Here is a 22,557-nt window from a genome sequence, read left to right as displayed (position 1 = left end):
ACTGTAGTACAGTGCATTGTAGGCTGCATACTGTACAACAGACAAATTGTCTGGCCCTGAACATTGTGCTTTCCATTTGTTTACAGTACTGACTGCTCAATAGATTTTGACTGGTTGCAGGTTCATATCAACAAAGAACAAGAATTACAGTATCACAGAAACAAAGGACAAGTTTGTGAGATGTAGGGTACAGCTGGATTTCCGTTATCCGGTAATTACCGGACTTTGACTGGTAAAATCTGCCGAAGTCCGGTAGTTTTTGACCCCGCCGGTCAAAATGTCCGGTGAAAATATTCCCTCCAGGTAATGATTAATTATCACTCCAACTGTTCAGAGCGTAGGGAGTATTCTGAATCAGCCATCCAATATTGGTCATTTTGGCAAATAAATTACAAGTGAGGACGAGTCGGCTGCAGCTACAGTCCCGCTCATCTGCCTCTTGTGCGCAACGAGACGCCATCGCTGTAATGACAGCGCTACGCGGTTATGGAGGCTTGAACTTCTCAACAGCCTGCGAAGTTCTCATCAGAGATTTCAGCAAAATGTACCCCGAGTGGACTAAACTGGCCAAGATAGCCTGCATGATCTCCGTCTCCAGTGTGCAGAACCGCATCAAAACAGCACCGCGAAGTCGCCTGGGGGAGAGCAAGGTGAGAAGACTGATGCGCATTGCACGTTGCGGAGAGAGACTACACACTTTTGATTTAAATTCAGCTGCTGCACACTTCGCTGCAGCGAAAATGCATAAAAAGTGAAAAAAAAAAAAAAAAAAAAGCCTGACACATGTCAAGGGATTTTGTTTATATAGTTTTTATTGCATATATATTTCAAAAGCATATCGCGAACAGTTTTTTTAATGCAAGTTGCACACCGCGTTATTAAAATGGTATGGGACAGTCTAGATGTGTTTTTTTGTTTGCAAATTGTTTTATCTGAGAACAGGCCTTCAGTTTCTTTATGTTCATGTCAAAAGAGCACTTGTGCAATATTTATTTTTGAAGTTACGCACGTGAGTCAGTTGACTGCACACATTTTATTTTATACAGCCTATACTTTTCAATAATAAAGGATCATACATTTACATGCTTTGATATCATTCTTATATATCCTGCACATCATTTATCATTTTAAGCTCAATAAATTCAGATAGGTATTTGACCGGAATTTCAAACATTTGTCACGGTCACGTTGTCCGGTGCCAATTTTTTCAAGCAGAAACCCTGGGGTACAGTACTGTAAAAATAGGGGGTACAAGGAGGGGGAGGAACAAAGAAAATTGCAAAGAGCAAAGCAGAGTATAATTTCGGATCAATTTTGAGCTACATGTTTTCATTCATCAAAAGACAATGACGGAAAAATATGAAATGTCTGAGAAGTATAGGTTTTGAACAACATGTTTTCTATTTTTTGGTGTACTGTTTACTGACTGCTTGATAGTGTATATCATTCTGATCGCTTTGTTAATGATTTGAGAGCAGTGTTTTGTTTTGAGCACAAAAGTTTCATTTTGCACGAGGAGGTTTTGTAAATAGTGCTTGAATCTGAGGTTTTGTGTTTAATGTTTTCAGAAAATGGAGCAACCCAGAGGAAAATTTACTGCTCAAAGCTTGCTCTTTTATGGCTATGGAGCCGTAAAGGAGCTCAATGAGAGTTCTCATTTCAGTCTCGTTGTCTTTTTTGGTCTCAAACATTTCAAATTTGTTTCTCCTAAAACTCCTTAGGAGCAATAATTGAAACTTGGGACTTTTACTGCTCAAACCTTGCTCGTTTCTAGCACTGGGGAGACAAAACTGAGAACTGACATTTTATTCCAAAAGTCGTCATAAAATAAAGGGAACCACCACATTTAACAGCCTGGAGGACGGAAGTAGATAAACCCGGTACAAACAGTGCCCGCCCGTATGCGACGCTCCTTGAAGTACAGCGAACGCATCCGCAAAGAAGCGGGTATAATCTGATTGGTCAACAGTAGCCGGCCTTCTATTGGTTGACAGTGTTGATACACAAGAAAAATCCGTGAGCAGATGAGAGATCCGAGAGCAGAACTTGACTTGTGAGCAGGTGTGTGTTCTGAGCGCGTGCACTTAGACCTGAGCGCGCAGAGGGCACATTTGAATGCGAGCGACATTTTTGTTTGCAAGAAGGAGAAATGTGAACACAGGCATGTGATTTTTTACTTTAAGCAGACATTTTGAAAGAAAGCAGAAGAAATTTAAATGCAAGCACAAAATGTGAGCATGAGGAGAAAAAATCTGAGCACGCGAAGGAGCTGTGTCACTGAAAAGGAATGAAATCATGCTCTCAAACTGAAAATCTATGCTCTTGATTAATGACTTGATTTAACTTCCATAATATTAATAATTATAATTATAATTATAATACAAACTATATATGCTGCATATTTATAAAAGTAGCCTACTGCAACTTTATTTTTATTTTTTTTAACATAAAATGTTATGTTATGCAATATAATATCATATAATGTTCTGTCTAAATGAAAAAAATAAAAGCAGTCTCACTGCCAGTTGCAGTTTCTTATCTTGATTTGCAGACTTTGTTAATTTTTTGTCTCCATGATTGTTATTATTAGTACTTAGATTATCAAAAAACACTGCATTTATAAAAACGACAGTGCTTTTTATTCCCACAGATGTCACATTTACATGTCAATATCTGGTTATTATACACAGATTAAATATTAACCGGTCATGTATCATCACAGTAACAGTGTTATATACATTGGCAGCTGTAAACACTGAAAAACATTATAAAAATCCATTTTGGCTCCTATCTGTTTCCTGAATATATTAGTATGTGTGTGAATGTGTAAATGAGTTACATTAACTAATAGCACTTTTTAGAAGGTGGCTTTATAAAGTTCAATCCATTGACTTGTCATAGTTCACAGGGCTGAGCTGCCACCTCCAATATGGCAGCGAAGGCGACGTATCGCAGCAGCCAGCCAACCCGAGGTGTCTATGTATATATGTCTATGGCAGGGGTACTCAAATACAAATCTTAAAGGGCCACAAAGATTTTTTTCAATGACTCAAAGGTCCATGTATTGAGGTCGGCCAGGCCACATGCAATAATACTGTAATATTCAAAACAAAATGTCCTTTTCATTCTAAACAACAAAATACGAACAAAAATAAAATGTAATTTCCATTTTAACATAAATCAAAATACATAGTTGAATATTTCCTCTTTTTGTTTGCCTTCAGACATTGTGTCCATCACTTCATCATGCATTATTTTATTTCATTGTGACATAGATGTGACAAGAATCCTGCTTGCAGCTTGATATGACGAATTCAGTGCATTTATTTGTGTTGTGCTTATCTCTGAATTTTGAGGAAATGTCTCTTCAAAATTCCTATGCTTCATCTCATAATGCAGTTTCAAACTGGAAATCTTCATCACAGCTTCTCCTGGCATATTGTAACGCCCCTTGTGGACTGTGGCGCAATGACTCTTGGGTATTCTGTTGATGTTGGTGTAATTATGATTCGTGAAAGTGTTTGTGAATAAGATGATATGTAAGATGGTTGTGGGTTAATTCACGTCATTTGTTCTTTGATTTAATGATGTTGAGTTTTAACAAGGATGATACAAATTTTGGCACCGTGAGTGAAAGGGTGTTTGCCGGGAGGATCTCCCCGTTTTAAGTTCTTACTTCTATAAGTTGCCGATTTTCACTGTCCACTTTATTATAGCAGTTTACTTGGAACACGCCATTTCAATCTCTTGCCACCGGCAAAATGTGAATACGCGAACTGCTCTGAAAACGAAAGTGAAAGTTAAAAGTTGCGATCGCAGCGGTGAGTGACCCAGTTGTCTTTGTATCGTTGGCATGGAGACAAGTCCCGGTGTACACGTGCTGACCCAAACAAAACACATGGTGAAGGAATAACAGTACGGGGGCCACAAACAGGAGGCCGGCGGGCCGGATGCGGCCCGGGGGCCGCCTATTGAGGACCGCTGGTCTATGGTGATGAGTGTCAGCAACAAAAGTAAAAGTCATCAGGAGATGAAAATATACAACAGTTTTATGTTGATATTATACTGTGTTGAGATAGTATCTTTATTGTGTTCCAACCACCAATAATTTGTATTGACAGTATAAAATAGACCTAATACATGACATTTAAGGGGTTTGCGTTGTGGTCTATGAAACAAAGTTGCAATGATACAAAAATAGGCTTTCGCAGACCTGAAAAATGCACCCATAGAGTGGGGATCCACTGGTATGCATGTTAGGAAAATGGCTAACATTTTAAGTCTGGACAAAACTTCAGTGAGCACTTGCAGAGAGCTCTTTATTTTCTCTGAGGTCAACCTAAGATACATGAATTGAGGAGACTGGGATGAGAGTAGATCAATTTCATAAAGAGACCTCTCTGATGTCTCTGCCTGAGATCAAACAGAGACACAAGAGTTGAGACAACCTGAGACTTCATTGAGAGCTTGATGAGATCTACTTTGAAACATACAGGAGCCGAAGTTGAGATTTTGTGCGCCTGTTTCTCAGGAGAAACAACTGAGAAACAGGAGAAATCAGCCACAGCCTCACTTTGGTCTCACATAGATCTCATAGTTGTCTAGTAGAAATGAATGGGACACTACTGAGATCTCTTTTCCATTTTTCGTTTCCTCTGGGAAGGTTTCAGAAATTGTGTTTCAGCAATTGAGAAAAATCTTCAGTATGTACTGATTGTGCCGAATGTATCTGATCCACTATCAATACATGTTTTCATTTAAAAAATCATTTTCCAACAGAACAACGGCCTTTCCTCACTGTGTCTCCATCATGGCTGAGTGCTGGAGCCTCAGTAACTCTGAACTGCAGAGTTAAAGATCCATCTGCAGGATGGAGGTTCTACTGGTATACGTTTGTTCCTGAGCCATCAGGCAACTTCTTCTACAGCTATGAGCAGCTACCTGGCAGCAGCAGTGGGACTGAACAGGATTCCTACATTGTTCATGGACAAACACACACAGCAGGATATTTGTGCAGAGCTGGAAGAGGAGATCCAGTATTTTACTCTTATTACAGTTACTCTAAGTTTGTCTGGTCTGCAGGTCAGTTTGTTTCTATCTCTTAAGAAACAGATGTTATATCAGCTCTGTTCATCTTCTGTCTAAATGATGAGAAACAAACAGTATCTTGAAAAAAAGGTCATTGATTTACCATATTCTTATAATCTTGTCTCTCTCTCTCTCTAGCATCAAGTTAAACTTCATGTTTTCCACCTTACTGGGTGGAATTTACTTGTTTCCTTCTGTCCTCACTCTTTAACACAACACACAAAAAGACAGATATGATATCTTGGCTAAAACTCTGCTCTCATTTACAAAAAGTACTTTTAGTCTGGATACTTAAGCTCTTCTTCTTCTTACAGCAGCTGTGGTCACTTTGTTGTCTATCATTTTAAAATATACTCAAAATTGTAGCAAGAGGTCAAAGTAGAAATCATAATTTTACCAAAATACTGAACTTTGTTGAAATAAAAACAAAGCCAAGGACTATTTGAATGGTGGCATTTTCTATCTGAAGATCTCCGTGCTCTGTTTGACCTCTTATCACATGTTGTTCTTCAGATATTTACTCATCAGCATCTCTCACAGTGAGTCCTGACAGAGCTCAACACTTCACCTCTGACTCTGTCTCACTGAGCTGTGAAGGAAACTCTGCTGAGTGGAGAGTGAGGAGGTTTCCAACTGAGGACAGATACTGGTCACCCTGCTCCACCTGGGGGACAATGAATGGATCAACATGCAACATAAACACTGACAGGACCAGTGGTGCAGTGTACTGGTGTGAGTCTGGATCAGGAGAGTTCAGCAACGCAGTCAACATCACAGTACAGGGTATGATTTCATTACATTGTGTTTTTCTTTGACTTATTACTTCAAACATCCTGTTGTGTGTTGAGGAGGACAGCACACTGACATGTTAAGAGTTCTGCCCAACACTCTGCTGCATCATCTCTCCACTAATTAATAGTTTTCACTTAATAAACATAGTTGAGTATTTAATCACACTGTGATTTTAACCATGTATAAATATAGAATATAGATTTGTGGCTGATGTGTTCTTCAGTTTTTAGGTCCATGATCACCATTTAAAGTCCAGTGTGAAGGATTTAGTGATATTTAGCTGTGAGTTTACAGATTCAGCCAACTGAAAGGGTTCTTGAACATCAGACACACAAGGTGTATGAAGATGAAACATCACATTTTATGATCACTGTTAAATCAGTGACAACAATGTAAAAGAAAAAAACACCAGTATGTCTTTTCTCATCTCTCTACATCAGCTCATTCTCAAGTTCCTCAACCAGCTGATCTCTGACTGAAACCTGGTATTCTTTGACTGTTTAACAGATGGAGATATGATCCTGCTGAGCCCTGCCCGTCCTGTGACTGAAGGACATTCTGTTAGTCTGAGCTGCAAATCAAGTTATCGAACATTTGACTCCATCGTGTTTTTCTATCACAATGAGAAAGTCATTCAAAATGACAGCAGATGGGAGTTAAATATCTCTGCAGTGTCAAAGTCAGATGAAGGATTCTACAAGTGTCAACACTCAGGACGAGAGTCAGCACAGAGCTGGATGTCAGTTCAGGGTGAGTAGGATTAAAACAATTGCTGCATTTTCTTGTAAACTGTTTGTTGTTGACTGAGAAATTAATTTAAACGAATATTGTTTTCCTATTTATTCCAGCGGTGTCCAGGCCTGACAGCTCTTCATTTCCTGTGCTGTTGATTGTTAGGCTGGTTTGTGGAATCGTTCTTGTTATTCCTCTGCTTGTTTTGCTTTGCTACAGGACGTCCAAGGGTGAGACCTTCTTCTTCTGCTATTACATGTTCTTTAATTATTCAAATACACTCACATACTCTGACCTCATGAGAGAGAACAGCAGTATAACAACCATCTAACAACAAGTGTCTCTTTCACAGATTCAGGCTTCGTCAGGTAGGTGCAACACTCTCTCATCTCATGTTGAACCTAACATCAACACATTTTTATGTTCCTATTTAAATGTTCTGTATCTGATACGTGTTGTAGATCAGTCCAGTCTGAGAGTGCCAACGCAGATCGTGTGGACCACGAGAATGATCATTACTCCGCTCTTCTCCATGGTAAGCAGTTAAGCTAATCTTTTTTTGTTACATATCATATTTTAGATTATCTCATACAGTTTTAGTTTGTTTAATAAGTATTGTAAACTCAGCTTATCTTGATATTTATTTCTCTGTAGGTGATGTTTGTCTCAATGACACAATCAGAGGCCATCAAGAAGCTGAACATGGTACAATGTATATCTTTTATTCACCATGGAGCTGTTACAAATACTAGAATAAGACAATATCATCTAACTATAAATGACTTATTGACGATCATTGAGCATATCTATTTGTCTGGAATTACATATTTTAGACTGAGTTACACATCTAACAACAAGCGTCTCTTTCACAGATTCATGCTTCGTCAGGTAGGTGCAACACTCTCTCATCTCATCTCATGTTGAACGTAACATCAACACATTTTTACGTTCCTATTTAAATGTTCTGTATCTGATACATGTTGTAGACCAGTCCAGTCTGAGAGTGCCAACGCAGAACGTGTGGACGATGAGAATGATCATTACTCTGCTCTTCAGCACGGTAAGCAATTAAAACAATCTTTATTTGTCACATATTATATTTTAAGTTATCTAATAAAATCCAAGTTTGTTTAATAAGTTTTGTAAAGTAACCTTGGCTTAAAATGTATTTCTCTGTTGGTGATGTTTGTCTCTCTGACACAATCGAAGAGCATCAAGAAGCTGAACATGGTACAGTTCATACCTTTTATTCACATGGAGCTGTTAGAAGTACCAGAATAAGACAATTTAGATTAACAGTAAATGACTTATTGACAATCCTTGAGCATATTTATTTGTCTTAAATAACATATTTTATACTGAGTTACACATCTAACAACAAGTGTCTCTTTCACAGATTCAGGCTTTGTCAGGTAGGTGCAACACTCTCTCATCTCACGTTGAACGTAACATCAACACATTTTCACGTTCCTGTTTAAAGTCCGTGTAATGCAGAAATAAATTTGTCATGAGTTTGTCACACCACAGAAACATGTGTCATTGGCCACTGAGCCAAATTTGAAAGATTAAAAAAAATGCCAAAAATATAAAATTCGGTCTCTAAATCATGGAAAAACAAGCACTTCTGCTGTGAAACGCTGGGGGCTTGTCAGTTAGAGGCGCTGGAACCACGCCCATGCGCGGGAGGGGAGCCGTCACCGTGTACTGTACAAGGATGTGACCTACAGTAACAATGGAAGCTAGTCTCGGGGAGTGATGTCACGTGCGCGAGAAGTCATGTTATCAGCATGAGGACACTCACTCACATGTAAAACCCACGCAGCTACACAGACAACATGGAGGGAGGAGAGAGATGCGCCTTTTGTAGCTGGAAATCAGTCATTATTTCGAGTTGTTAAAAAAAACACACACAGACACAAATGCTTGATCAAGGGCCGGCACGACCCGGCCCGAGGATACTGAGGGGAATTATCAGCCCGGCCCGGCCCACGTCAGGGTAATAATTATAATTCAGGCAGCAGAGATGAGAGCGTGCGCTGTTGGCAAGCCAGGGGACGAGAGGGCCGCTTCGGCCCCACTGACCAGCGTCAACGGACTCTTCAGATATCCAGACTTTACCTGGTGACAGTTGCTGTAACTATCGGGGGTAGAATGGACACTGCAGAGACGGTAATGGCGGTGATTTTACACAGTAGCTCCTCTTGACAAAATCGATCCACCGCTTCCTTACGTTGTCCTCCTTAGTAAACTTAAATAAGCTAACAGCGCTGTTACCATGCACACTGTGCCATACAGGAAAGATGCATGAGCGATGTGGAGGAGACATAACTGTTCAGCTGACTGGCCGACTGGTTAGCTGGCTGCAAACTATTGTAAGAGATGCTATCCAAGACTCGAGAGTGGGTGGAAAAACCATCAAAGCTAAAGAGCTGAATGTATTTATACCGCTTCCACAGCAGGGCCGAGTTTATGCAAATCATGGCCGCGTTACATGACGCTAAACGTATTTCCTTAAATTTTGGAAGGAAATGCATTTATGACCTTTTTAATGTGTTTAGAAGAAAATGGTTGAATTTGCTTTACACAGACTTTGAATGCTCTGTATCTGATATGTGTTGTAGACCAGTCAAGTATGAATGCGCTAACGCAGATCATGTGGACTACGAGAATGATGATTACTCTGCTCTTCTCCACGGTAAGCAGTTAAACTAATGTTATCAATCTAATCTATATACTTATACTGTGGGTTCCAAAAGTATGACACCAATGACAATCTCTAATATTGTCACGTTGACTTGGAAATAGTCAGAAAGTGTGAGTCTGAGCATCAAATCATTTCCAGACTCAAGGTTTCTAAAGAGGCAGTGCAAGTAACAATATAAACTGTGAAACACTTGACAGAAAGTGGATCAGTTGTATCCAGAGACAGACCCAACATGACCACGCCATCAGAAGATCAATAAATCAAGCTTCACTCTCTGAAAGATAGAAAAGCAACTTCATCACAGATACATAATTTGATTAACACACACACAAGAATCCAATCAGGTGAAATGTGACAAAGGAAAGCTTTCTTGTAGTCGTCTCAAGGACGATCAGCTGTTCCTAAAACACTTCTTAGTTGGTGAACAAGACGAAAGACTGGAGGTGGGTTACACCACAATTCTGCAAAGAATCAACTTTTAACTCAAACTGTTAAGATGATATTATCATTTGCAGGATAGAAATGTTGGGTTGTCTCAGTCTTTTTGAGCATACAAACACATTTTAAATGATCCAAAGAATCTGAGGTCTCACGTGATTCAGTAGTTGTTACAGTTTTAGTGATTAAACTCACTTTGGCTTGATATTTATTTCTCTGTAGGTGATGTTTGTCTCTATGATACAATCAGAGGCCGTCAAGAACCTGAACATGGTACAGTTTATACCTTTTATTCACCATGGAGCTGTTGGAAGTACTCAAATAAGAGTATTAACTGCCAACTATTCACTGATCAATCCTGTATAATTAATCCAATAATCTCACATATTATTTTATTTATCGTAAAAACACTGAGAGTGAGACTTGAGTTTTTTATTGTTGGGGTGGAGAGAGAAAGAGAGGACAGTGAAATGTGATAGAACATGTTGATCGTGCATTTGACCTGAAACTTTCTTGTTGACTTTCTGTTTCTTTCAGCTCAATAAAGAAATCTGTATCAACTAAACCAACAGAACGGACGACAACATGAAAAACTCCATCTGTACTTTGACAGCTTCTCTGTGATCACTGTGTGCAGCTGTGCTGAACAAATAACACACAGCATTTTTTACAGTTAATCTAACAGCAGCTCATTTAAAGTAACTGTATCATATGGTTTTAATCTTCTGTTGTATTTGGTATAAAGAGTTTAGATCATCACATATAATCATTGAAATGTTTGGTTGTTTACGTCCGGTATGTTCTGACACCTTTGTTGTTGTTTGTTGTTGCAGAGAACAAATATTATGTGTGGACACTCAGTACGAGGTGATAGTGCCACTTTAAAGTCAGCTTCTTTTGTAGCTTCTGATTAAAAGAGTTAAACATTAAGAACATTTAATGTATTTTATGTGAAAAACATCCTGTTAACATACAAGCTTCTTCTGTCATTTTATAAATGCTTGATATTCTCTATATTTCATGTTTTTATATATATAAATGTATTTTTAAAAGTTGGTTGACTATTTTCTGCATCAGTAAACTTGTTCCATCAATAAGCTGTCAGCAGTGTTCCTGATAGATTTAGAGGGAACCAGGGCCGGATGGGGACTCATTTTCAGCCCTGGAGTTTCATGCCTCAGACCGGCCCACTTTAAATCACGACTTATTATATTAAAATAATGTAATTATAACTTTACATGTTAAGCCTATAATAGCGCACTGTTTTCTAAAGCCTTGTAATTCTGTGTATTATTTCTAAAATAACTCCAATTCAGCAAAAGTAGTGGTTGCTTCTCAATGTGGATTTATTTCAACATGAGTGCCCTCTGCTGGTCGAGATGATGGAAAGCAGGTTAAAGACAGTGAGAGTTGATCTGCTTCAGACAGGATGAAACACTAGAACGGTCTCAGTAATCACACAGAGCTGTGCAGTGGGTCAGTGCAGCTGTCTCTGATGAATTACATATAACATGTAACAAAGAATTCTGTGCTATTTTTAAAATTGGCTGACAAAAGATGTGAAAAACTAATATTTAATAGCTACAAATAATCCACAAAGTTCGTTAATCTAAAATAATCACATTATGTTCAGCCTAGCTTTTGGTTTGTTGGACATCATACAACAGAACTCTCTGAAGTCTGTTCATGAGGAAGTCCAACATTCAGTTCAGAGAGTTAATTAGTCATTAACAAAGTTAAATTAGATAAACTGAGAGTGAACGTTGTCGTTTTTATTGACTTCAGACTTCATTATATTTCATTATTTGGCAGTTTGTCTGGAAGATATTTTGAACACATTACAGACTGAAGCTGAGCAGTGACTGTAAATTGTTCTTCCTTGGCTCCGAAGACAATTTTTTCAGTCTCATCTATAAAACCTCTTTTGAAAACTCTGACAAATCCAATTACTGATTTGTTCAATGCATCTACTCAGCATATGTATGAGATTACAGTCCCCTGGTGATATGGTTATATAAATGCGTGTGTCACCTGCATAACTATGGTAACATATCTTGTTGTTTTCAATTATCTAAGCTAGAGAAAGCACGTAAATGTGGAATAGTAGAGACCCGAGAATGGAGCCCTGAGGTACTCCGGTTGTCATTTTCATCTGCACAGATGTGCTTAGATAGGATTTAAACCAATTTAGTGCTATACCAGAGAGTCTCACCCAGTTTTGCAGCAGATGGGAAAAGCTTCAAATCCTCTTCAAAACTCATCGCCTTTCAGCCTCTTCTTGTTCCTCATGCGTTGAGCGAGAGACCATTCAAACTTTAAATGAATCACAAAACCTTGAACTATTGACCTCGTTTTCAGTTTTTAAAAATCTTGTACGGTTTTGAAATGGTCGCAGTTTTAGTTTCAAGGATTTTAAGCCCGTCTTCTGAGTTTATAATGGGTGTGTATTGCGTGAGCTAGAGTGCATGACATCATCAACTGCCGCACCCCAGAGTGAGGAGCAGCTCCGAAAACAGGATTTTTTTTGCTTCAGCTTGATTTGGATCCCATATCTTGTACTTGACAGAGACAATAAAGGCATATAAATGTAGGAAATCTTGTTGGGTTTCAGCTGACTCCTGAATGTTCCCCATAAGCCGCAATGTTAATTTTGAGCCCAAATTTCTGGAGGATCGCAGACGGTACATGTTTTGTCTCTCGCTCCTGTGCCCTCATTATGCACTCTACAGAAATAAAAATAACATGGGTGCGTTTAGCAATTTCTCCTGTTACTCAACATATAGCATGTTTTGGCGATAACTATAACAGTTTTCTCAAGAATCGCAGGAGTTTGGGAGACATTTTCCCATTCACTCCTTATGGGGACATTTTCGTCTGTGTCTCTGCTCCTGCTGCAGCATGTCTGCAGCCATTTTAACCTCTTTCTGCCTTTAACTTCTCACCTTTCAGCCTTTTTTCACCTTTCTAACCTCTTTCTGCCCTCTTATTCTACAACTTTTTGGCCTTTTCAGACATTAATTTTTCTGTATTTTAAGCTCCTTCAAACATTCAACTTCATATTCAGCAGTTAAAATGTTCAATTCTTTCAACTATTTTAGCCCCCTTAAGTTTTTCTGCCCTGTCAGCTTTTTTAGATATTCTTCTTTCTGCCTTTTCAACTCCTTCAAATATTCCGCTTCATGTTCAGCTATAAAAATGTTAAACTTTATGAACTCTTTTAGTCCTCCTAAGCTTTTCTCCTTTTCAATCTTTTTTCACCTCTTCAAACTCTTTCATCCCTCTTTCTCCACAGCTTTTTATCCTTTTCAGCCTTTATTCACCTTTTTAAGCCCTTTTAGCCCTCTTACTCTACAGCTTTTCATGTTTTCACCTTTTTAACCTCTTCCAGCCTTCTTAATCTACAGCGTTTCATATGTTTTCACATTTTAACTGCTTCCAGCCCTCTTACTATACAGCTTTTCATCCTTTATTCACCTTTTTAACCTCTTCCAGCCCTCTTACTCTACAGCTTTTCATATTTATTACCATATTAACCTCTTCCCAGCCCTCTTACTCTACAGCCTTTCATATTTTTTCACCTTTTTAACCTTTTTCGGTCCTCCTAAGCCTTTAACTTTTCACCTTTTTTGCCTTCTTCCACCATTTCAACATCTTCCTGCCCTCTTAATCTTCAGCTTTTCGCCTTTTTTTTCAACATTCTCATACTTTTATGCATTTTCGGCAGTATGTTCAGCAGATTTCGCTTCAGCCTCCAGCATTCACACTTCATTTTCACAGGAAATGCAATTTTTCTAGGATTCCAAGGATGGTAACACAGTGTACCAGTGTGAGGTTACCAGGTAGCAATGATAAGGACATGTGATTTAAGTTAATACAGAGACAGGTCAATGAAACGTCTTAAACTTTATTATAAATGAACACTATTAGGTGGATGAGTCAGTCAGTCAGTGTACTTCAGAGACCCCAGTCACTGTGCAGGTGAAATAAAAGCTTCTTCCACAGATCACCACAGGGGGCGCCAAACCACACTAACTGATACCGACACAATGCATGTGCTCCTTTTTACCTCTGAGACAAGGGCGGCTGTAGTTGAGTCCCAGGACGCCAAATCAAGGTTACTTGAGAGCCTCATTCTCATAAAGTTGCATTACTCTCTAAGTAATAGTGATCTGATTTTAAACTTTTCATGTTCTTTGACTCTTTTGCAGCTGAAAATGTCACCCTGCTTTACTTGACTCAACTTCTGCCACAAGAGAGAAAAAAACAACCACTTCTCAGTTGTGTAATTCATGCATCACAGCATCATGTCTATATTTGTGAGGCCGAACTGGAAACATATTTGATGAGAACTGGCTTTGCTTGTTCTTCTCACGCTAAGACAAGCTGCAGTTTATTTTAGTATTTTGTTCACGTGATTTATTTCCCCTCATAATGTCCTTATTTTATATCCAGAGTCATTGTAGTAACATGAGGCAAAAACAAAGTCATCTCAGTTTACAGATATCTTTACTCCATCTTATCAGGCTGCAGCTCACAGGACAGGTCATGTCTTAACAGATCAAAAGTTGTGAAACATTGATAGCTAATATAAAACTCTGCCTTTCAAGATTGATATCTGATGATGCCCGAATCCCAGTCTTTTCTCGTTTGCAAATTTAATTCTTTAACTGAATAAAGCAACACTTTTAAAACTTAAGAGATTCTTTATTTTCTAAAGTCAAACAAAAAAGAAAATACAGGCTCTGTGGATGCAACAACTGTTGGACAGAATAACAATACCATTTTATTGTGATGTATTATGATTGAATCCAATGATCTTTTGTTTGTTTGCTGTGAGATAAAGATGAGTAACAAACCTTTGTGAGGGAGATGAGCTTATAATTTATTAGATTGAATCCAATGACCTTATGTTTCTTGTGTGTGGGATAACGATAAGGAACAAACCTTTATGAGGGAGAAGAGCTCTTAATTTAATCACAGTGGACGGGAAATTTAAACATGTCTAAGTGTGCTGTGGTCAACACCCCTCCCGTGGTTTGAGCTTTGTGTGAAGGGGAAGTAAAAACAGTGTCAGACAGACACTCTGAAGAAGAAGCTGATGAAAAACTCTGCTCTCACATTGCTAAGAAATTTAACTTCTCTTTTCTCTCTGCTGCATATTAATCAGTACAAAGTAGGAAGTTTGATCAGAAGCAGAGTGACAGTGTCGGTGCTGGATGTGAAGATGGGTCACGCTCTGCTCGGTGTGCTCGGGTTATTCTGTGAGTACATCTGTGACTTCTATGTGATTGTCAGTATTTATATCAGTGTAGTAGTTGTGTAGACATGAACTTTGTTGCTGTTTGTCTTAGTTCAGATTGGAGGATTATGTTAAGTTTATCACTCAACTGGTTACTTACGCACTAGTTTGTGCACACGTACCTGGACAATGCATGTACAGTATTAGGTATTAGGTATTATTAGGGGTGTCACGATTATCCAAATCCTTTATTCGATTAAATTTTCGATTCCCAGGTCATGGATCAATTCGGCTCTCAGTTTTTACATGAACAGGAACGGTATAACACCATGCTATCGCTTGGCTGGAGCAAATAGCTGTAGCAAATAGCTACTGGCTAAGCTAGTAGCTAAGTTAGAGGAGGTTGACTCGTAGCACTTCAACAAGTGTCTGTTTTTTTCCGCTTGGCAAGCCGACCGGACATGATATGGGGGCGAGGCAGCATCGACGATTCGTGATTGTGATTGTGACTTTATTTCAGTCATTTTCATTTAAAATTGAAATCATGACACCCTTAGGTATTATGTATATAGCTGTGGAATTACATGTATTGCTTATTTACCAGGCGTTATATATTGAAGAGGTTTTTGAATGTGTTTCCCACCTTTGTAGCTCTGTATCATCACAGAACTGTGTGATACTGTTGATTGATAAACAATAGTTGTCACTGATGAAACTCCAGCTGGATTTTGTATTTGATTCTGGTCTAATGAAGTTTTAATCTTCATTTTAGGGCTGAATACACTCCTGTACAGACATGCTGAAGGTGACTACTTATCTTTTTTATATTTACTGATTGTTTGTCCTGTATGTCACCTGTTGTGTCAATCTTGATCACTTGTTTTAGCAGCTGTGTTTTTCCTATGTGTAGTTTTACTCAGTGCACATTATGAAATGACTGGATTAGTGCTCAGTTGTTCAGGGAAGCTACTCAGAGAGTGTAGCTCTGCATGATGTGTCACAAAATGGCTCAATATATGTGACAAAGAGGGGAGACAAGTCAGGTTTTCAGTGCCCACTAAAACGTTTATTTGTAACTTGAAACACAATGTAACTACCTAAAAAGAACGAGGTGTGAGGAGTAGTGGCATCAGTAGGGAATGCAGTGTGTGGATGAGTGAGACATGTGTGTGATCCTGTTGTGGGGGAGGAAAGGAGGGAGTTGGAGTTCGCAATGAAACCAATATAACAAAACAAGGCCTATACTAATTCTTAGTCAAAAAAACCAAACACCCCCGTCTTCTCTAAATTAGGAGTGTTCAAAGCAATTGTCAAAATGGTATATGAGTGGCATCCAGCCACCGCCAAACTGATATTTTTAGACAGGGTTTACTACGTGATGACATGTATAGGGCACCCCCAACTTACCAAACCCCCTTCTCCTACCACATACCTTTAACAATCCAAAACAAAAAACTAATCATGTGCAGTTAAATGCAAAAGTGAGAGAGCGAGCTCCTCAGCCAGGCTTCATTTTATTGGGCCTCCAGTCAGGTGATTGGCCACGCCGGAAATTAAGACAAAAGGAGGTGGTGGCTTCAAATCCTCTCAGGTGCAGGTCATCACCTGGTCAGTACCTGAAGGAAAACTAGGAGAAGAGGGACAGGAGAGAGCAAGAAAGAAAACAAAACCTTTTGCCCCTGCTGAGGCAAACCCAGAACTTGCAAAGGTGTGGAGGCTAGGAGAGAGAGAAATAGACAATATCCCCATTCACACTGCCGTTTGGATGCGGGGATCCTCCGCCAATTCCCTGCCTCCGTGTCAGTGTGAATCTCTCGGAGGTGGCGAGGGGTGAAACTTTGCTCCGGCGCTGATACGCCTCTGGAGGTAGTATCAGAGGCGCATTATTGGCGAACCGAACCAGTGTGAAAAGATAAGCCGGCTGTGTGTATCAAGGCCGTTTCGATCAGACAGTCTGATAACTGCACAGGTTCCTCACTCAACTAAATAAAGAGAAATTTCCTACAAAGTAACGTTACATGACCAAACAAAAGTAAAGTCGTAACTGTAACTGTCTTTGGTGACTTAAATGAGGAAAAAACACATAGCAGTTGTACGTGGAGAAGCGCCTGTCCTCCTGTCTGTCCTCCCGTCTGTCCTACCGACTCTTCGTCATATTTCTGCCGGAAAAACATTGTTCGCACCAGCAAAAACTTAAACTCACCAAGTGTTCATATTGAAAAAAACTCGAAACGATGGTAAATCCTCCGGCCCGAGACTTCAGTGAACTTTCCCCCAGAAAGCAACTTCCGTCCCCGCGAGTGACAGAGTCAGACAGTGTCCAGTTTACTGATGTTGATTATATAATTATGTAATTTAGAGCAAAAATAGTAACTTTGACACTGTCCAGGATGTTTGGTGGGTCAGGATCTCAATCACAACACACTATAACAGCATCCATATGATTATAAACTGACTGTTGGTTTAGACTGACAGGGGGGACACCGGGAAAACACCTTGAAAACACACTGACCTCATCATCATGACTTGTATGGCCACGCCTCTTTAGGAGCAGCAGTGGCTTTCAGTGTGAAATGCCGGTGCTGCTTGACTCTGTGTAAATGACCAGGAGATTTGGCGAACGACCACTGCTGCAATAATGTGGCTTCTCTGTGTGAAAGGGGCTAATGAGACCAAGTTGACATTTGTAACCTTGGCAGAGGCCTAGCCAGGTGTCAGCATCTTGCCTCAATGACCCGCCCTGACTGCCAGCTCCTGCAGGAAGTGATCAGCTGCATCATGGTGAGAGCAGAAAAGGAGGGGTCGTAACAGATGCCACTTACTTCACACTGGAATAAGTTTAGTGACTGTAAAGCTACTTTAGTTTGGTTCACTGAAGCTGTATAGAAACAACTTTTCAAACTGCTTTGTTAGAAATTAAAATGTTAAATCTAATCCTAAATTATAACAGAATATTACACAAAAAAGCCACAAAAATACCTCTCAGGTGAGTTTTACTACATAGGAGTCCACTTGTTCACAGGTTAAACATAAAGAAAAGAACAAGACAATAAAGCTCACTATACATGGTGAAGTGCAGAATGTAAGGTTTTGTATCTAATGTCCAACAGACAATGGTGCAAGCAATGGTGAAATAAAATAATCATTTTATTATTATTATTATTATTATTATTATAATAATATAATAATAATAAAGCCCCAAGTCCCCAAACAGAGTTAAACGGTACTGCGACGGTGGTTATCAACTTAATTTGTCAAGTCCGGTTCTCTGCTTTGTGCTCTGCGCGCGTACACATAAAAGGGGGTGTTTGACGTCATATTATTCTACTTCCGTGCGAAAATGGATCGATCCCGGGCCACATATTTTACTCAAGATGAGCAGATTCTTATTATGCAAGGCTATAAAGAATTCAAAGAAACCATCACGGCAAAAAGTAACACTGTCGCCGCCAACAGAGCGAGGGAGGGCTGCTGGCAGAAAAGTGCTGACCGTGTAAATGCGTAAGTTAACAATGATTAATATTATGATCAATATTATATTAAGCCCTTGGTGTTTTGATTTCTGAAAGCTCAACATTGTGCAACTTTTACATATTAACCCTCATCCATTTAAAAAATAAATACACTGAAGCAACAACTATCTTTTTTCATTTTTGAATGATGTCTATATTGTTTTCACCTTTTACTGATCTCAGTTATAGAATGCGCGCGTGTGTTTTATTGAAAGCGAGGCTGAGTGTGTAGGCTACAAATGTTCAGTGTTTTGGTTTGTTTTTTTTTATCACTGTGTCGGGATGAACAAGCAAATGTAGCTACTGTCCCTGTACAATGACAATAAAGACCTTTTTGATAGTGAAAATAGCTCAAGATGTAAGATTTGTGTTTGGGCTTACACTGCCCTACAACGGGTGAAACATTGATCAGTTTCATCAGTTTATTCATGGCCACATCAAAGAAATAATTAACTTTACTCATTATCTGTGACAAATAAATGCTAGGTTGGCCTAATTAATATTTCATATTGCATTTTATTAAGATGTGGAAGCAGCAGTCGGACATGGCAGCAAGTTAGAGCCAAATACAAAAACATCATTCAAAGTGGTATGTAGCCAAGCTGCCCCACCATTTTGTCAGTGTGTGTTCTTGCTCAGATTTTCTGCATCGCCAACTGAATGTAAGAAGGTTCCCGTGGCGAAAAAACGAAGGGCTACACAAACAGTTTGCCCGACAGTGAGCGCCCAGCTTCTTCAAGTGGTATTCCTGACACTCGGCTCAATATGTGAGTGTACGGTATTCCCTCGGCTGAAAATCTATATCGCTCATAGAGCATTTCATCAGGAAATGCCAGCGGATCAGCGCGATCATGAAGAAGCTGCTCAAGTCGTAGTGCTGCCCGAATTATTCTTGCTCCCAGGTCCACCGGGTTCTCAATGAATGGTGACGCCATCTCCGAATGAGTTACACAATGAAACAGCGGCGCTTTCATAGTCGATTTTAAGCTGAAACTCTGAACATAACCTGGTCGGGACCAGGTCGGGACCAGGTTATGAGCTAAGCATAAGTTACCATGGTGATCTAGCCGGGTTAAAAGAGAGCCACCTTCATAGTACAGGGAAGCCTGGCTTTAGACTCAACATAGCTCGCTAACCCACTAAACTGGCTTCGCAGTACAGCCCTCAGGTCACAGACCTGCCTGGTCCCTATTGTAATCGCAAGAATTATTAGGCCCGAGCAGGTCACAGACCTGTGAGGTCCTTATTGTAATTGAAAGAATTATTAGGGGGCCAAGCACGAGGGGCTACATATATCTGCCTGCAGGGGGCACTATAACCTAGGCCAACACATTTTTGCCTATAACTCCCAAACCGTATACAGAAACCTTGTATCCCCAGATTCCCTGAATGGAGCTGAATCACTTTCCGATTGGCTATGCCCACTTCTGGTTAGAAAGTTTTTTCGCATAATCGTTAAAGAAGGAAAAACCTACTTTTTTTAACTCCTCCTTGGGATTTTGTCCCATCTGCGTGAAACTTGGCATGTACACCCTTCAGCTGGACCTCATCTAAAGTTATTAAGAGAATTTCGCTTGGTCAAAAAATTTGTAAATTATTTACAAACAAATTTCTGTAGCTAGCTATAAAAATGGGAACTGTTTGATATCTCGGTCAAACTAAATGCTATTAACACCAAATTTGAGATCCTTGGTTGCCATGACACTGGGAAGGGATGAGCTGAATTTTTACGAAATTGGGTCGGTATGATGTAGGGCCAATCCTGAGGCCATATCTTGAAGGTGGTCATTACTGGTCAATGTGGGCGTGGCTTAGAACAAAAAATCCAAATCGATACACATTCAGCCTTTTCCACTTCCAGTGCACTTCCCATTACAGCGAATACCACGGCTCAGTAGTTGGCCTGTGTCTTCACTTTTGCCCCGAGCCGTCATCCTTTAGGCCAACTTCCGTGGGCTCTGCGGTGCGCGGGGTCCGAGATGCGCGGGAGGGGCTTGGCCCCCGTTCATAACTGCTTGCAGTTCTAGTTTGTTATTATCATCAGCGCCTGAGCAGGTCAAAGACCTGTGAGGTCCCAATTGTAATCGTAGAAAATATTGTTATTATTAGGGCCCGAGCACGACAAAGACCTGTGAGGTCCCTATTGTAATTGTAAAAAATATTCTTATTATTATTAGGGCCCGAGCAGGTCAAAGACCTGTGAGGTCCCTATTGTAACTGAAGGAATTATTTATTAGGGCCCGAGCAGGACAAAGTGTCCTGCAAGGACCTATTGTATCTTTAGGAATTCTTCTTATCATTTTTTTTCTTCTGCCACTTTGTATGCACTCACCATATTTGGAATAAATGTCACACCTGCCGAACATTTTTAGAATCTATTTTCGTTGGGAATTTCCACCACTAAGTGGCACACACACTCTCCTTGATCTATCAAGGAGAGTGTGTTTTGGCTTATAACTGCGATATTCTTTATTGCATATTCAGAAACCTTATGTCCACGCGTTAACTGACTCGTGCTGAATCTCGTGATATAGGCCACGCCCATTTCCATATACTGTTTTTTTTTTGCTAATTCGTAAAATGTCGCAAACCTACTTTTTCAAACTCCTCCCAGGCAGTTTCACCAATTGTCAAAAAACTTTGCACACAACATCCTTGGACCCATCTGACACAAAAGTTATCCAAGCGATTTTGATAGTCCAAACGATACTCAAGTTATCAAATAATAACTTCCTGTACAATTTTCTCAAAACAGGAAGTGTTGCATATCTCCACACTGGTGTGTCCAAATCACATGGAACTCCCCATTTGGCCCTGTGCCCACACCATAATACTTATATGAAATTCATAGGGGTGGCATAAACTGGCCCCTGTAACTCACAAACCAACAATGACCAGCAGGTTGTGTCATTATCAACACAAAAGCATTTTTGGCTTGTCACTCCCACATTTTTATACATTATATCTTAATGTTCCCTGAATCACACAGCTGAATTGTGTGTTGTAGGCCTCTCCCACTTTTGCGGTAAATTTCTAATGGTGAAATCACGAAAAATTTAAAATCTACTTTTTCGAAGTCCTCCTAGGTGATTTGACCGATTTGCACCAAACTTTGCATGTAGCATCTGTGGACCCTAACCCAAAATATAAAACAAAAAACTCCTGCACATTGTGTTGAAAACAGATCGTCTTATCTCATATCTTCATAAAATACAGTCCGATTACCACAAGACTTTTGCTAATGGTGTTCTATGGTCCGATGAGGCTTTGTACAAATTTAGTGCAAATCGGCCTATAGGTGGCGCTCTGGTAGCAGTCTATTTAGTGTGAATGGAAGTAAATGGGGAAATCCTTAAATCCCCTTTGGAACTGATCGACTCAACCTCTACTTGTCCCTCACACTTTGAGCTACAGACACCATTCCAACATTTAAAGAGTCAGAAGACCTTGAAATATTCAGAAATCTTATACGGTTTTGGAATAATCACAGTTTTAGTTTTATGTATTTTTAGCTTGTCTTCTTATTTTATCATGGGTGTGTACTGCGTTGGCTAGAGTGGAGAGCAGCTGGAAAAACTGTAGAAACAATTCTCTTCAGCTTGATTTGGATCCCACATCTTTTACTTCACATAGATAGATAGATATATATACAATATATACACAGAAATGTAGGAAATCAGGCAACAAGCATCCCAGCAACTCCCCAATAAGCCGCAATGTTAATTTTGAGCCTAAATTTCTGGAGGAGAGAAGTTCGTACATGTTTTGTCTCTCGCTCTGCCACCCTCAGTTTTTACTCTACAGAAATAAAAAAACACACTCAGAGTTCAGTAATGTCTACTGTTACTCAATATATAACTGTTCACCTTTTTAAGCTGCTTCAGCCCTCTTACTTTTCAGCTTTTCTGCCTTTTCAGCTTTTTCAAATATTCATCTTTCTGCCCTTTCCACTTCTTCATACATTCAGCTTCATGTCCAGCTGTAGAAACTGTTCAGCTATCAAAATGTTCAACTTTGTTAGCCCATTCAGCCTATTACTTTTTTGTTTTTCT

General features: G+C 39.6%; 1 protein-coding gene and 1 long non-coding RNA gene across 3 annotated transcripts in view; both read left to right on the top strand.

The window, feature by feature from the left end:
- Window positions 1–22,557, top strand: part of LOC115588980 (uncharacterized) — a 654,211-nt gene that overhangs the window by 374,071 nt on the left and 257,583 nt on the right. The gene's annotated exons all lie outside the window — the stretch shown is intronic.
- Window positions 7,135–10,515, top strand: LOC115589011 (uncharacterized). Of its 2 annotated transcripts, XR_003985459.1 has the most exons (3): window positions 9,251–9,307; window positions 9,977–10,027; window positions 10,292–10,515. It is a non-coding gene; the product is annotated as an uncharacterized LOC115589011 (long non-coding RNA). The 2 variants fall into 2 exon arrangements; XR_003985458.1 differs by lacking the exons at window positions 9,251–9,307; window positions 9,977–10,027 and adding an exon at window positions 7,135–7,147.

This window comes from Sparus aurata, chromosome 10 (genome assembly GCF_900880675.1).
Source record: "Sparus aurata chromosome 10, fSpaAur1.1, whole genome shotgun sequence".
In the NCBI taxonomy this organism is placed as follows: Eukaryota; Metazoa; Chordata; class Actinopteri; order Spariformes; family Sparidae; genus Sparus; species Sparus aurata.
Note: the sequence above shows the minus strand (reverse complement) of the source record. Positions and strands in the feature narration are given on the sequence as shown.